This window comes from Lissotriton vulgaris, chromosome 5 (genome assembly GCF_964263255.1).
Source record: "Lissotriton vulgaris chromosome 5, aLisVul1.2, whole genome shotgun sequence".
NCBI classification, from domain to species: domain Eukaryota; kingdom Metazoa; phylum Chordata; class Amphibia; order Caudata; family Salamandridae; genus Lissotriton; species Lissotriton vulgaris.
The window spans coordinates 319913781-319932226 of NC_141693.1; positions in this window are offsets into that span (position 1 = coordinate 319913781).

Consider the following 18446-nt stretch of genomic DNA (forward strand, 5'->3'; position numbering starts at 1 on the left):
GCGGAACTACAACTATATTTCCACAAACGATCACTTCAACTCCACGAATGATTAGGAACTTACATAACAAGTAAGTGACAGCGCATCGTGAACATGGATTTAAATGTTTTAATAAGTGCTAGAAATCCATAAACTTATCAACCCACCATCCTTTAATTCCATTTAGGCAATGGTGAAAAATTATGGATAATTTGATGCCCAGCCTTTGAAAACTACAGCTCATAACAACGTTAAAAAAGGTAAAAATCCTCCGTAGGTCTCTCCTACATCAGAAGAAAGTCAAACAGTTTAGAGAACAGGAGATACTAAATGTCCCCCAATTCTACACCACAGGTATACAGCTCAGCCCTGAAGAAGAACCCTATTGAGAGAAAGAAGGGTTTGGAAACGCGTCGGCTATACGGCTGTTCCAAAGATGATGCAACCCAAGTTTTAGGGGTTGAAACACAAGCATAGGGCGATGCAATCAAAGTCATGTTGCCCAATGTGTCTGATCCATGTAACAATTATTACTAACGTACAAGGATCAGTACCTGAAATATTCTAGGTGTATATGATTTAATGTTTGTTTTGTATCCAAACAGTGAAAGTATAACCACACATGAATGTTTTCTTATCTGTTTTGTTTGTAAATATTGTAAATGCATGAAACATTGTATGTATTGTTTCCCCAGCAAAAGGAATGCTCAATCCTCTGAAGTTTGCATAAAATGTAAATGTATGTTAAAAAATTTCAAAAAATGATAAATGTTCGCATAATACCTTCTTGAAGTAACTCATAGAAGGCACACACCAGCTGAATAAATAAGCTGTTGTGACTTGAATTCGAGCCCTGGCATTCTCTTTCTTGATATAACGTATGTTGTCCAGCCAGGACCCGTAGGACAAAACCCCCCCAGTTAAAAACATAGTAGTAGGACACAGAGTAAAACAATGTCCGCCATCTTGGAACGGGTCTATATCTTATAAGATATGGCAATATGTATGAAAACGCAATTTATCTCTATTGCACAATTCATGAAATAGACACAATCGACAATTATAAATCATCATTCAATTGATTTGTGTTTTATAAAGCCCTGTATGGGCCATATTATTACATAATGCAAATTTCAGACCTGTGCACACCGTTACTCTATCTTGCCCTGAATTGGCATAATCCTTTCGGTGTTGCTATCGTGAAGGTCTATACAAAACCCCTTGATATCAAAAAATATATACATTGTAATCAATTGTAAAGTGGAATTCAAAAATAGAAGGAAACAGAAGCAATGATGTAGTTAATCATATTTTGTCAGTACATATCAGTCATTAATCATACTAGATGGACAGCTAGGTCCTCATGCATATTTAATCCCATAGGCGTTTTCATTTGCAGGTCTATAATGTAACGCGATTCCAGTCGCCTGAGCTTTTGTAGTCTATCCCCACCTCTTGCGTTGGCCGGGACAGAATCTAAACAGAAATAGGCTAACAGATTCCTGTTGCGTGCATGCTCTTTGTCAAAATGTCTAGCCACAGGGTAGCTCACATCTGCATTCTGAATAGCTCTCTGGTGTTCTAACATTCTTAGTTTCACCTGATTCGTCGTGCTACCAACATACCTTCTGCCACAAGGACATGTCAGACAATACACAACATAAGGCGTGGTGCATGTGAGAAATTTTTGTATTCTCTTAGGCTCTTTCACTCCTGGTATACTGTATTGTATAGTGCGTTTACTCCCTTTGCACGCCTTACAGCGTCCACAAGGAAAAAATGGATATATATATCTCTACAACTCCATTCACCGGTAGTTCGAACACAGCAGCGGGTGCCTCTGTCAGGTGGGTGAAACCTTCTTGCCTCGCTAGCACAACAGAACACACGGAGCACTGCGGGACAGATTAAAACGATGGCTTTATTTCGGCAAATGCATTTCGGTAAAATAAACCTTCTTCAGTGCCAAGCCTCTGGTTAGTCCTCCTCTGCTCAGCCCCTAATTTAACACTCCTTTATCCACCTTATTGGTGGGGCTTCAGTTTGTCCAAGGCGGCAGTTCCTCCAATGGGAAACAGGAACGGAAGCAGCGGGAACTCCATGTTCCATGATACACCTGTGATTATTTTCCGTTCTTGTTATTGATTCTTTTAGCATTTTTGTCGCTTTGCTCGTTGTGAAGCCCTTGTATTTGTGTCGGACTAGAGCAGGTTCCCCTCGCTTCCCGCTGATGATACCAAACTCGAACGCTTGTGGGTGACCCTCCTATGAACAGAGCACCCCAGGCTTGACTAGTCCGCGCCTTCCGACAACAAGCGCTGGTTTAGCGGGGGTTCAAACGTACCAAATAATCTTTACAACTCCATTCACCGGTAGTTCGAACACAGCAGCGGGTGCCTCCGTCAGGTGGGTGAAACCTTCTTGCCTCGCTAGCACAACAGAACACACGGAGCACTGCGGACAGATTAAAATGATGGCTTTATTTTGGCAAATGCATTTCGGTAAAATAAACCTTCTTCAGTGCCAAGCCTCTGGTTAGTCCTCCTCTGCTCAGCCCCTAATTTAACACTCCTTTATCCACCTTATTGGTGGGGCTTCAGTTTGTCCAAGGCGGCAGTTCCTCCAATGGGAAACAGGAACGGAAGCAGCGGGAACTCCATGTTCCATGATACACCTGTGATTATTTTCCGTTCTTGTTATTGATTCTTTTAGCATTTCTGTCGCTTTGCTCGTTGTGAAGCCCTTGTATTTGTGTCGGACTAGAGCAGGTTCCCCTCGCTTCCCGCTGATGATACCAAACTCGAACGCTTGTGGGTGACCCTCCTATGAACGGAGCACCCCAGGCTTGACTAGTCCGCGCCTTCCGACAACAAGCGCTGGTTTAGCGGGGGTTCAAACGTACCAAATAATCTTTACAACTCCATTCACCGGTAGTTCGAACACAGCAGCGGGTGCCTCCGTCAGGTGGGTGAAACCTTCTTGCCTCGCTAGCACAACAGAACACACGGAGCACTGCGGACAGATTAAAACGATGGCTTTATTTTGGCAAATGCATTTCGGTAAAATAAACCTTCTTCAGTGCCAAGCCTCTGGTTAGTCCTCCTCTGCTCAGCCCCTAATTTAACACTCCTTTATCCACCTTATTGGTGGGGCTTCAGTTTGTCCAAGGCGACAGTTCCTCCAATGGGAAACAGGAACGGAAGCAGCGGGAACTCCATGTTCCATGATACACCTGTGATTATTTTCCGTTCTTGTTATTGATTCTTTTAGCATTTCTGTCGCTTTGCTCGTTGTGAAGCCCTTGTATTTGTGTCGGACTAGAGCAGGTTCCCCTCGCTTCCCGCTGATGATACCAAACTCGAACGCTTGTGGGTGACCCTCCTATGAACGGAGCACCCCAGGCTTGACTAGTCCGCGCCTTCCGACAACAAGCGCTGGTTTAGCGGGGGTTCAAACGTACCAAATAATCTTTACAACTCCATTCACCGGTAGTTCGAACACAGCAGCGGGTGCCTCCGTCAGGTGGGTGAAACCTTCTTGCCTCGCTAGCACAACAGAACACACGGAGCACTGCGGGACAGATTAAAACGATGGCTCTATTTCGGCAAATGCATTTCGGTAAAATAAACCTTCTTCAGTGCCAAGCCTCTGGTTAGTCCTCCTCTGCTCAGCCCCTAATTTAACACTCCTTTATCCACCTTATTGGTGGGGCTTCAGTTTGTCCAAGGCGGCAGTTCCTCCAATGGGAAACAGGAACGGAAGCAGCGGGAACTCCATGTTCTATGATACACCTGTGATTATTTTCCCTTCTTGTTATTGATTCTTTTAGCATTTCTGTCGCTTTGCTCGTTGTGAAGCCCTTGTTTTTGTGTCGGACTAGAGCAGGTTCCCCTCGCTTCCCGCTGATGATACCAAACTCGAACGCTTGTGGGTGACCCTCCTATGAACGGAGCACCCCAGGCTTGACTAGTCCGCGCCTTCCGACAACAAGCGCTGGTTTAGCGGGGGTTCAAACGTACCAAATAATCTCTACAACTCCATTCACCGGTAGTTCGAACACAGCAGCGGGTGCCTCCGTCATATATATATACATACAGTTCCACAAGACACCTTGCGAGGCGCACTCATAAGTCGGTGTTTTCAGGGTCAGGGAAGGGCCTCATCACATCTCGCGTCAGCAGTCACCTGACGCGTTTCGGGCCAACGCCCTTCCTCATAGGTATCACTGCACAGATCAAACAGCCAGCAAATGGATTCTCCAGCGTCTTCCCTTTTATTTAGATTCAATCACACTCAGGTGAGTAATACCGCATTGAATACTGGGACTGGTAGTCCAAAAACAATAAAACCCCCGTGGGCTGCTGGCAATCCGTTCTGTAAATGTCAATGTTCATCATAGGATGTGCAAGGAGCACCTTCCCCCATGCTGCCGCTCACCAGTCTATTCCGCTCCGCTGTCAACACGAACAACAGCGGAACCGCATCTCATCAGCAGCGGTGCAGCCTCCCAACCGGGAAGGCCGGATTAAATACAGTTCCACAAGACCCCTTGCGAGGCGCACTCATTAGTCTGTGTTTTCAGTGTCAGGGAAGGGCCTCATCACATCTCTCGTCAGCAGTCACCTGACGCGTTCCGTGCCAACGCCCTTCCTCATAGGTATCACTGCACAGATCAAACAGCCAGCAAATGGATTCTCCAGCGTCTTCCCTTTTATTTAAATTCAATCACACTCAGGTGAGTAATACCGCATTGAATACTGGGACTGGTAGTCCAAAAACAATAAAACCCCCGTGGGCTGCTGGCAATCCGTTCTGTAAATGTCAATGTTAATCATAGGATGTACAAGGAGCACCTTCCCTCATGCTGCCGCTCACCAGTCTATTCCGCTCCGCTGTCAACACGAACAGCAGCGGAACCGCATCTCATCAGCAGCGGTGCAGCCTCCCGACCGGGATGGCCGGATTAAATACAGTTCCACAAGACCCCTTGCGAGGCGCACTCATAAGTCGGTGTTTTCAGGGTCAGGGAAGGACCTCATCACATCTCTCGTCAGCAGTCACCTGACGCGTTTCGGGCCAACGCCCTTCCTCATAGGTATCACTGCACAGATCAAACAGCCAGCAAATGGATTCTCCAGCGTCTTCCCTTTTATTTAAATTCATTCACACTCACGTGAGTAATACCGCATTGAATACTGGGACTGGTAGTCCAAAAACAATAAAACCCCCGTGGGCTGCTGGCAATCCGTTCTGTAAATGTCAATGTTCATCATAGGATATATATATATATATATATATTTATTTAGCTCTTTCGTTTGCCAGGTTCCCCACGCCGCCTCCAGACCAGAGGGCGCGTCGACGTAACAGACCCACCAGGCACGGTCCGATAATATAAAACAGCTACTCCTTGACAAAGGATTGTCGAGGCCTTGTCTTTGTGTTCACCTGCCATACAGGCTTGCTCACTAGCAATTGCACATAAAGTTTCCACCTTTTTTAACTTACAATCCCAGTGTCACGTGCAGAGTACTTTTTCACAAACAGTAAGAACAGACTCGTAATTCCTCAAACGCTTTGAAAGTTGGTCACGTATATATACATATTTCATGGATTTGTTGACACTTGGTCCATTAAAATCAATAAAACCATTTAGAATAAAATATTATACTTAATCAATTGTGGCAACAAATTACAGATAGCAAATCTAAAATACTCAAAATTATAAAAATTTGAAGTACAAAAGACTCGAACCTCGTTCCGCTACAATTAGAATTGTGCACCGTTCCGACCCTCTGGGCCAACGTGTGTCAATGGTCCCGAGCTGGAACAATTGCCTGTATACGTGCTGTTACTGTTCCCTATTGCTGTATTTATGTCAACATTTTCTGACATCTTTCAACATGTGACCATCAGAATACAGTTAAAATAGGAACAACAGACTCGACAACGGTCCGCCAAGCATTACGATTTTTTGATTATGCATATATATGAGCTAGAATCTCACTGTTAATGTACTTCTTAGACATCCGTCCAAATTGCACATATTTATATTGTCTTAATAAAAGCAATTGAAGCAAAACCAATGTACTGTACTTATTTCATATTAATTAATTTAATCACACAATTATTATACCTATCCCAATCGTTTGGACAGGGTTACCCGAGTAGTGCCCTAGTGGGCGTGTTTGGTTTGTTTGTGGACAGGCAAGATAGTGCTGCCTACGTACCTCAGGCCACAAGGGAACTGAAGAATGTAGACAACGTACTCCGTTTTGCACCTGTACTGGTCTTTGATCTTCTTCTCTTGAGGAGAGAATCCTACTGCATAGGAGATAGTATTTTAACCATGGGTGCATGCTTTACATTTCGCACACCTGATAAACCCTTCTTTCCTCACTGGCCAAGTCTTTTTTGTCATATTATTCTGAATTGGTGGCAGCATATTACTTACTAAGCTTTGCCTTAGTGATTTTGTTTTCTAAACGTGATTAAGGGTCTCCGTTTGGTAAATTTCTTTGGGATGGGATCATTGTGGATAACATGCCAGTGCTTTTCCAGGATTTTCCTAAGCTTATCTTGTTGATTATTAATGCTAGTAATCATCCTGCACTGGTTATCACCTACCCTTGCCGGGCTTGCCTGTCTCTTTGTCTGGATTGAAAAGGATTTCTTTCCTAGTTTTTTTCTTGACTTTCCTGATTGCTGTATGGACCCAAGATTGAGGACGTCTTCTGGCTGCAAAAACAACTTTGCAAACATGTCAACTCTGCCTCTAGGTCCTGATCATTGCTACAGTTTCTCATTGCTCTAAGGCATTCCCCATAGGGGATGCTCCTCACTAATCAATGCACGATCCCTTGTCAAGCACCTGCAAGAAATACACAATCTTATTATCAACAACAACCTTGATTGCCTCTTTCTCGCGGAGACATGGACGGATGGAGCATCCGATCCTGACATGGCAGTTGCGACCCCCCCAGCCTATAACGCCTATCGCCTAGATAGAGTGGGGCAGCGGGGAGGAGGACTAGCCATCATCGCCCGCGACCACATAACGGTCAGAATATCTCACATCCACTCCACCTCCTGCGAAGCCCTTCTTTTCGATCTTAAACTCACCCCATCGTTTCCTTTTAAAGGCATCCTCCTATATCGACCACCAGGCTCTCGCACCAACTTTCTAGCAAATCTGGGTGCAATACTAGAAGCTCCAGCGCTGGAAGACTCATTTACATTATTGGGCGACTTGAACTTCCATCTTGAGAATGCAGCTGACAAAGATACCCATTCCTTGATATCAGACATGCACACCATGAATCTTCGGCAACTGGTAACCACCCCCACCCATATAGCCGGTCACACGCTAGATGGCATTTTTACTAATATGCAAGGCGTTAATATAATAGATACCTTACCAATGCCATGGACCGACCACTTCGCCATTTTAATAAAAATATCAGTCACATTAAATAGACTCAGACCCCACTCTGTACCGAAACCACAAACCATTAAAGTTTGGAAGGACATCGATCACGCTGAGCTAACGATCCTACTTGAAAAAACACGTCCTGACTCAACATTTGACCCAAACTTGGCCACACGACAATTTCAGGAGTGGATAGGTACCGCCACCCACTCCTTAGCCCCAACTAAAAAATTCTCTAGAAATAGAGCAACACCATCAGCCCCATGGTTTACAGAGGAGCTCCGTATTAAGAGGCAATTCTGTAGAAACAGGGAGAGACATTGGCGCAGATCCTACAGTGCTGAAAGCAAGACCAGCTATAAGGAAGCACTCGGACAATACAAAGCCCTTATAGTCGAGACAAAAAAATCCTATTTCACTGAACAAATCAATTCTGCTAAAAACTCAAGTAGAAAACTTTTTGAGATAACTAAGGTTTTAGCAGGAAACGCACCGGACCTGAATCCTCCACAATCCCAAGTCTTTTGTGATTCTCTGGCTGATTTCTTTTTCACAAAGTTGAATGATATATATCAAGCATTCTCCACAAAAACAGTAATCAGCCCCCCCACATCTAACAACGGGACTAACAATATCGAACTTTCTCAGTTCTTAGACCTTGGAGAAACACAAATCAAGGAAATAACGGCCACAATCAAATCAGGCTCAGAATTAGATCCTTGCCCTCTAAAAGTCATTCGTCCGATCATGGACTATCTCTCCCCTGACATTGTATCAATCTGCAACACAATGTTCAGAACTGGGATATACCCAGACTCCCTTAAAAACACCTTGGTCAAACCCCTACTTAAGAAAGCTAATCTGGACAAGGACCAACTAAAAAACTACCGCCCCTTTTTAGCCAAGGTAGTCGAAAAGGCTATGAACTCACAACTCTCAGAGTTCATAGAAAAACATCAACTACTGGACAACACCCAATTTGGTTTCCGCAAGTTCCACGGAACCGAAACTGCCTTAATAAAAGCTACAGAGGACATAAGAGTGATCCGGGACCAGGGAGGTACAGCAATACTCGTACTGCTTGATCTGTCGGCGGCCTTCGACACGGTCGACCACAAGATCCTGGTCGACGTGCCGAAAACCTGGGCATCCACCACATGGCCAGAAATCTGCTTTCCTCCTTCTTGGCCGGTAGATCACAGGTGGTCACACTGGGGCCCTTCCAATCGCACAAGCTGTCACTACCGTGTGGGGTTCCCCAAGGCTCATCCCTTAGTCCGACACTATTTAATATCTAAGTGTCGGACCTGGCCTCTGTCATCAAGGCCTATGGGATGAGCCTTACCTCGTACGCGGATGACACCCAGCTTGTGTTGGCCATCAAAGGGAATGGAGACAAGGTAGCTGAAAACTTCCAAGAGGGCATGCGGGCGATCGGTGAGTGGATGGCCTCTAACTGCCTAAAGTTAAATGCTGAAAAAACGGAGGTCGTCATATTTGGACATCTCTCCCCCGGATGGTCAAACACCTGGTGGCCCCCTACGCCCGGAACACCACCTACACCAGCCATCACCGTCAGAAATCTGGGGGTGATTTTTGATGATAAATTAAATTTCATGGCCCACTCAAATAAAACAGCAGCAACAGCCCATCACAAACTTAGGCTGATCAAGAAAATCATGCCGTTTTTACCAACAACAGCAGGTAAGACGCTGGTAAGCGCCCTCGTGCTGTCATCTCTTGACTATTGTAACAGCTTATTAATCAACGCCCAAGCAAGAGTGACCAACAAAATGCAGACCATCCAGAATGCTGCAGCCCGCCTCTTGTCTGGAATCCCAAAGTTCTCACCAATCTCTGCGACTATAAGAGACCTGCACTGGCTCAAGATTCGAAACAGGATCAAGTTTAAAGCGCTGTGCAACTGCACAACTGTGGTCCACATTTCCTGAAATCCCATCTCAGATACCAGTCCTCCATAAGATCGCTCTGATCTAACAACCTTAAAATCCTTCAAATACCACAAACAAAAACAGTTAACTGGGGCGATAGACGCTTCCTTGTGGCAGCTCCCAGGTTATGGAACTCCCTGCCAGCTTCCAACAAAGACAGCCCATCCCTGATGCATTTCCGCAGAAAGATAAAGACCTGGCTGTTTGATCAAGAATAGTTACCGGCCTAACCTCGGGAATACATTCAAAGTTTCTAGCGCCGAGACGCCTACGGGCAATTGTACGCGCTGTATAAATCTCAAAAATAAATAAATAAGTTGTTAGGATGGAAACTAGTAGCATGCAGTAAGGTGTTACCATCAATTAATTTACGGTACAGTTTAGTTTCCAACTTGCCCTCATGTACATAGATTGTCACATCTAAAAAGTTCACATTTGTCTTACTTACGTCGCAAATTAGTTTCAAATTGAGTTGATTCTTCTGTAAATTGTCAACAAATTCTTGCGCGCTTTCATGTGAACTCTTCCACACAACAAAGAGGTCGTCGATATATCGACCCCAATATATCACATTGTCATGCCATTCCTTGTGCCGCTGCTTCTGGACCAGCTGCTCCTCCCACCAGCCCATATGCAAATACGCATAGCTGGGGGCCAAGCAGGTGCCCATCGCAGTACCACAAAATTGATGAAAAAATTCACCAATGAATGGAAAAAAATGATTGGCAAGACAAGTTGATACCTTCTTGAGAAACATTTGTCTATGGTGCCATAGGTGTACTGGTCTATCGCCCCCGTAGTGCTTAATAGCATTAAGGCCATCTACGTGCCTAATGCTAGTATACAGTATGATTGCTTCAATTGTCGTTAACAAAAAATCCGGTTCCCACTGTATGTCATAGATTTTTCGCAAAAAATCACCGGTATCCTGTATGAACGACAGGAGTTTTTTAACCATTGGACACAAAAAAGAGTCCACATATTTAGATGTGTTTTCAAAAGCACTGGCAATGGCCGAAATTATATGGCGGCCTGGTGGGTTCTCTATGTTTTTTGGTACCTTAGGTATCAGGTATAACACAGGCGTAGTTGGGTTACTTATTTTCAAAAATAGCATCTCATCATTAGTAAGTAAACCTTGCCTGTACCAGTCTAGGAGTGCATCATTGTATTTACCATAGCTCAAAACCATGCTATCTTTGTTCACCCTTGCATAGTTTGCTTCGTTGTTCAATTGATTATATGCCTCCTTAAGGTACAGTTCCCTACCCCATAGGACCACATTGCCCCCTTTATTGGCATGTCTTACAGCACATTTATCATTCAACGACAATTTGTTGACCAAAGCAAAATACTCTTTGTCTTGTTGTGAATAACTTGTTTTCTTCATATTTATTGAATGACATAAATTCTTCAATTCATTTACCACCAGATCATTGTATACATCTATCGAGTCTCTGCCTGTCATTGGCGTGAACTTTGAATTCAGTCGGAATTTAGATGGCGCCTCATGCCCTATATCCAAATTCTGTTCATGTGCCAATTCAGCTGCTCGATTAGTCATGCTAGCAAAGTATTGCGACTCAGTTTCTTCCAAATCACACTCATTGTCCATCTCAGCCAATTCTAACATTAAATTCATGTCATCGACTGCTAAATTACTCAGGTTGTTTCCTATTGCACTCCCCCTCTGTCCATCCGGACTTTTGTGGGCCACTGCAAAAAACGTCTTTAATTTTAGCGCTTTAGTAAATTTGAAAATGTCAACCCTTGTCTTTACATACTCAATATCAGTTTTAGGACAATATGATAAACCTAATTTCAGTATACTTCGTTCTTTTTTAGTCAGCACAATATCAGTAAGGTTAATGACTGTTGTTTCCTTTCTCAGATCTACTTGTTTGATTTTGTCTTGTTCTTCTCGCTGTCTCCTGCATTGTTTGGCCACTTTGCGCCTCTTCCTCCTCTGCCTCTTCCTCTTGGAGGCCTTATGTTTGCTGGAGGGTGCGGGCGCAAGTTGAATCGTGTCTCCTCTCGTAAAAAATCAAATTCATCAATAGTTTGTGTTGAACTGAAGTTTTAAAAAAGCACATGAGTTCCAAACCTATAAGTTATTTGTAAATCTATTGATCCAAAATGGCCGCCATGTGAAATTCACTTGTTTATGTTTTGTTTGATATCACTAAGACACTTTCTATTTCCATGAGCTTCTTGCACAGCACAACTTTATTTAAACACAAAATTCAAATCGTTGAGTTGACACTGACGAAGGCGGTAACGCCGAAACACGTTTGTCGACTTTTCCTGCTGAGAAAGATGAAATAAATCTAAAATAAACCTTGAGATCTTCGTATTGCTTCGCGTGCGCTTTATATTGTGGTTCGGCGGAATCACGAACTGGAGTTAAGGAATGAATGGCGCACCCCACTGTGCACAAAGCAAGCACCCGCAGCAATGAGGCACAACGGCTGGTGGACTTGTGTTTCTGATTTTATATATATATATATATATATATATATATATATATATATATATATATATATATATATATATGTAAACTGAAAAAAAAAACATAGATTTCAGGCACGTTATAGTTACATATTAGCATTTAAAAAACCTTTGAAATTCCCTGAAAAAACATAGGTTTCAGGGACGCTATTGTTAGTTTTACATTTCACTCATACAAAACCATAGAAATTCTGCCGATAATAGTTAGTTGAGCTAACTATAACTCGCGCCCCCGTAATGCACTGCTTGTGACATCACATTTTACGTCATTCATGACATGGTCAGTGACATCACTGATGACATCACTGATGACATCTCAAATGACATCACCCGCCGTGAATGTAGGTGAGTTTCTGGTGGACTCTGGAAACAAATATTGCTTACAGTGACTTGCACCGCCTAGTGCCATCATGAACATCACAGCCTCGTTGACTTGATTGACAAATATAGAAATTATTGGTCAATAGTTATTTTTCTGACTCTTGCAAGTGCTGTGCCAATGAAGTTTGACATGAAGGCTGTGGTGAGGGATACACTTGGATTGAGCCATGACCTGGGAAATAACCTGGAACTTACTGCAAAGTGTCAGTGCATGCGATGGTGAAAGTATGAAATATAGAGGGTTGTGTTTATTTCCGCCTATCAGTGTGGCACGTTATAAATCAGCATTCACGCTACTGCACGTCAATGATGTAAGTGATTTGCGACTGTGTGGCGATTATTAGATGTAGCACAAGTACTGCCATTTGGTTTCGTTACAAGCAGGATGCACTGTCATGGCTGCCATGACTGTTGAATATCTGAGAGAACTGCAGGTTTTCTCTTTTTGGTGAAAACTCAAATTATCCAATTGGAATTTATAAGCATTATAGCATTTGTTAGTCTGGAACAGGTGAGATGACTGCACACATTCCACATATTTTAGAACTACACTGCACTGTGGAGGCCTTACTCATTTTGCAAATACATAAGCAATGACTGCTTTCAAATTCTACCAAAACTTGGCAACAGGATAGGTTTTTATAACAACTCCTCACTGAGCACTGCAGTATAAAATCAGTCAAATATGAATATAAACTAGTTCTACCATACAAGTTTGGTTAAGGTGCAGACAATTTGCATATAATTACTCCAATATCCATATAATGAATGTAAAACAAAACAAAATATTTAATAGCTAGTTCCAAAGAAAATCCTTGTTCATTCCAAAAGAATCTTCAATTTCAATAGAGTTCTTCTCAGCGTACACTCGGTAAAACTTGGACTTTGTGCGGAGATGTTACAATGTGAGTTGAACACGTACTCCATACACAGCATCTCTGTTATCGGCAAGACAAACACTAACACAAAGAGGCCAGCGCAATATATACACGTCACAATGTGTGCGTCAAGTACTGAAAAGTGAAGATGTCTAGAACAATATTCGGGCGGGCTGCCTTACTCCTGAGATGGCGCCGACATATTATAAAGAGCATCAACCATAGTGAGCTTGCAATGAACTCGTAGTATACTCACACTCCTGGTGTTAATCTTAAAAAAACAAAAACATTGATATAATAGAATTTACTCTAGCACCCTGTCTAAATGAAGACTAATATTTTTAACTTTCTTTTGCTGGAGTGTCCTAACCCTTCAAACACCACACAGTCAGCGCCGCATTTAAATAGCGGTCCTTAGGTGAATAAAGTACCTACTGATTATAGTAGTCAGTCACCCTGCTCAGGTTGCGGCAATAATACATATTTGAATTAAAAAACGTTATCAATATACACAATTATTTCATAGAGTCCACTACCAGATGATAGCACACCAAGAATACGCCATTTCTGGAGTGATATAATAACGAAGCACATTCTAATTGTTGATATGTCGCCGTTCTAGATAGAGATGGAATGAAACAAGGAAGATTATCCAGTAAATTTCATCTAATCCTCTTTTGAATATAATCCACTGTCAATGGTATTAAGAATGGAAATGTACCATTGTTCCCTATTTTTTCTTTTAATTTCCATATTACCGCCCCTGATATTACCTGTGGTTTTCTCAATTATGAACCACTTAAAATCAGTATATTTATGTTTGGCTAAATTGTAATGTTCCACCAAAGGAGCATTCAATTTCTTTGTTTTCAAGGCTGACCTGGGTTCCAGCATACGTAGTCTCAGTTCTCTGCCTGTTTCACCTACATACGCTAGCCCACATGGGCAGCTCAAGAGGTAAACAACATTACTACTTCAACAGTTGCTCATACTTTTAGCGGACATGGTAAACCTATTGTGGGTCACTGACTTAGTGACCAAACAATGGTCACAAATACTGCACGTACCACATTTGTAATTTCCCACGGCTCTGTCCATTGGCAGGGTTACCTGTGTTTGGGGCCTGTTGATTCTATAGGTATTCGCCAAAGTTTTTCCTAATATTGTCATTACGCTTAAAAGCAAACAGGGGGTTAGGAAGTTTTATTTCCTGTCCTTCATTCAGAATACTCCAATTGGCGTTAACATCATTCATCAATTTATTACTGACACTTGAAAATTGTGTCACAAATACTAGGCGTTTATCAGTAACCTCATCTTTTCTCTTATTTTCAAGGTGACTCCGTTCTAACATGCTCTCGCGGTCATAAAGCCTTGCACGTTTGAATGCTGGTTTAATAACTTAGGGTACCCGTGATCTAAAAGCTTACTTATCAGATTTTCAGAGTGTTTATAAAAATCATCCAGTGATGTACAGTTTCTCCGCAAGCGGAGAAACTGCCCAAATGGTATGTTGTCTCTCTGGGCTCGAGGATGGTAGCTTCTGTAGTGTAAAAGTGTGTTCTTATCTGTGGACTTTGTAAAAAGATCCACAGTAAGAAAACCAGAAGTATTTTTGATAATAATATCAAGAAAGGTAACTGCCTTGTTATCATATTTGCCACTGGATTCAAGCAAGCCTGGATGAAGATGGCTGTAATGCCAGAAACCAGTCCTAGGAAGCTTGTTTCCGGTCCAGGGAAGGCATGGCTTGGCAGTTCGGGCTGGACTGTTCCCATAAGGCACAGGGTCAGACTGATTTGCATATGGCCATGTCTGAACTGGGGTGGCAGAGTGGGCTAAAGAACGGTGATGGATTAAACCTGATCTGTTGACTGTGTGTGAGTGTTTGATAGGTTCAGATGCTCCGTCCATCACTACCCCCTTTTGTACCGCATTGTTATCATATTGGGCTGTAAATTTAAGATTAGAATCTCTCAAATTCAACCACTCTAAAAATTCGTGAAGTGTGGTTTCTTCACCCTCCCAAATGAAAAAAATATCATCAATGAAGCAGCGCCACATCAAGATGTTTTCATAAAAGGGTGCCGCCTCATTTTATATATGCCTTTCCTCAAACCTACCCAGATACAGGCATGCCAAGCTCGGCGCACAGGTAGCACCCATGCTGGTGTTTTGCATTGAAGGTAGAGATCCTCTTTAAATAAGAACATATTGTAATTGAGCACCAGAGTCATGCACTTGATAATAAAATCTTTATTGGTGCCTCTAACAACATCAGGAGTCAGAAGTTCACTGATAACTCTAATAGTGTCATCCTGTGGGATGTTAGTATACAGTGCTTCTATGTCGAGGGTCACCAGCCATTGATTATTGTCATCAAAGCTGGTGCCCTCGACCATAGACATATATTCGCTGAGTCTCTAACATACGATTTCTGTTTGACTTCAAAGGCTTTAAGAATGCGTCTGCATATTGACTAAGGATCTAGAAGGGAACCAATACCACTAACTATTGGTCGCATTGGTGGTGATGCTGCATTCTTATGGATCTTGGGAAGTCCATAGATCACAGGGGTCAAAGCATTATCATTAGTAAAAAAAATTAATTCTGCATCACTCAACCAGTTATTGGATTCCACTTCTTGGAGGATCTCTTTCACTTGTTTTATTAGGGCCTCTGGTTAGAGTGGGGAACCTTTGTGTAGTGATCTACCACTCCAAGTAGAACCATCACCCTCTGGTCATAATCATTTTTATTAAAAACAACCAACCCACCCCCCATTATCCGCTGGTTTGATTGTGAGGCTCACATCCTCCTTCAAACCTTTAAGTGCTGCTCTGAGGGCAACAGACATGTTGTTGGAATCTGGAAAAGCATCCCTCAGTATTCCTTTAACTTTGGTGTCTACAACATGTTTGAATATTTCTACATTCTTACACACTGAGCCCACAGGTGGTGTGAAAGAGGATTTACCTTTCAAGCCTGAGATGTTAGCGGGAGCTACATATTCCCTATTTTAAAAAAATCTGGTTAATCTAATTTTTCTAAAAAATGCTCTCAAATCTTTTTCTAGAGTGAATTTGTTAACTTTGGCCGTAGGTGCAAAAGTGAACCCTCTCCGAAGTACTTCTACTTCATCACTGGTTAGTGCCATATCCGATAGATTAATAATAGGAATAGCATTATTTACCTCACATTCTGCCGCCAGTACCTTTGGTTGCGAGTTTTGAGATACTCCTAGGGGGGCTATCGCTGGTATTGACCCCTCCCTTGTCCCTGGTTTATTCTTGTCCCTCTTCTCTGGCGATGGTCTAAAAAATCACCATAATTATTATGTGGAGTATGAATTACTCGGTCTACATTTGAGGGTCCTTCCTCTTCACTACTAGATCCAGACATGTCTGAAAAGGTGACTGCATATAAATGGGTGGATTTACTGAATTAGCCATAATCAGTCGTCATATATAACATATTTTTTGTGTAACATTGTGGTCTTTCCACATCTTGTGGAGAGATATGTAGGGGTGTGTGATATGCGTGTGTGGAGTGGAACACCTGTATAGGAAGTATAGGCATGTGAACAGCAATTGTTCTTTCTCTCCCCGTTTAAAAAAACCCCAAAACTAAATAATGTTATGGTAGATAAAATATTCTTGTGTATAGCAAAGTTTTGTTATATGTACAATGTGCAAAACAATTGTTTTTTAATTCAATATATTTTATGTTTTATTTTAGATACATTGATTGAAATTGGGAAAATAAAGGAAGGAATATCCTTGTTAGTCCTCAAGAAGGTGGCATTATCGACTTAGTTCCACCAAAACGTTTTGACGCACAAAGTTGTGTTAAATTTGAATTGGGACAAGAAGCATAGAGGCAAAAGTTTATTGTTCCTTGCCTTGTTCACAATCGTTTCAAATTAACCCTGTAAAGGCATAGTTTGACTGCCTTATTCATGGTCCTTCCATGTAGTGTTTGATTGCTGTCCTAATCGTGAGATATTATGTGTAGGAATCATGTATTAGGATTATGTTTTTTAATTGTTGCAGGGCACTGTGGTACCTTGATATGTTTTTATTATGTACTTCATGTGATGATTTGATATTGTTATTCTCAATTTAGATTTTTTAATAAAATAAAACAAATTTTATAAAAATAGCTGTATTCCTAAAGGAGGTGTTCCAAGTGTGACATGTAGTATTGAGTGACATTATATGTGTTGTATGGAGTGATACAAAGTGTTTTAGTCCAAAGGGAAATTTTTAACTTCATTGTTGACATATGAGTACATACAGTAAACATATACTGTATGTGTCTGTAGGCCACTTAATACCAGCTGTATTTTTTTAAATCATGTAAGAATTTATGAAAACATGTAAATTGATATTTGTATAGCGCACTACTCACCCGCAAGGGTCTCAAGGCGCTTGTACGAATACCGCTGTGGAACTCCTCCTGGCTTTCCCTGTGAGGCGTCCACTCCTGAGCCCCCCCAAGGTGAAGGCCAGGCATCCTTAGCGTTGTGGGGGCCGTTGTAGAGATTAAACAAGCTATTGCCCAGAGTTGCAGAGTGGGACTCCATGATTGCAATAGGCACCGAGGCAAGAATTATCAGGTCCGTGGAATTTTGAGCCCAAGACCCGCCGAGGCGGGGAATTGAATGCTGGTCCCGGGCTAGACCTCTGCATCAGGGTCTGCCGCTCTAACCATTGATCCACACTTCTCCTGAAGTAATTTCAATATCAGTATCATGGATGAAGTTGTGTTCTAATTGATGGGCATTTATGCTGCTTCCCCCTGAGACATGCCTGTTCTTTGTGGGAAAACCTAAAGTGATGCCAAGTTGTGCCTTTTGTATTTGTGGGAACCTTGCATGGTTGTGGTCCTTGTCATGTATTTACTGCATGTGAGTATGACAATCCTGAACTGGTGATGCTTGTCCTGAGCCTGTTCTTTGAGTGAGTGAATCTTGCACTACCTGCCACGTAGTACCTGTTTTGTATTAATGGTTACTGCAATGCTCTATCAAAGGTAAGCTTGAATGCAGCTTAACTGCTCATACTTGTGCTGCACCTATTCCCTTATAGGGAATCTAGCTATTTTTTTACTTTGCTATTGCATCTTGTTTAGTGTCAAAGTTTTATGGCATTCGGCAGTAGAGATAATAACCAACGTTCAGCTTTACTTTTTCCACCAGATTATTCTTCAGTCCATCAAAAATTGCATGGCATATTTGGTTTTCTGTCTTCACTGATTGCTGTCCAATTAACTTACCTACTTACCAAACTTAAAGGGGTCACATGATTTAGTGCATGCACA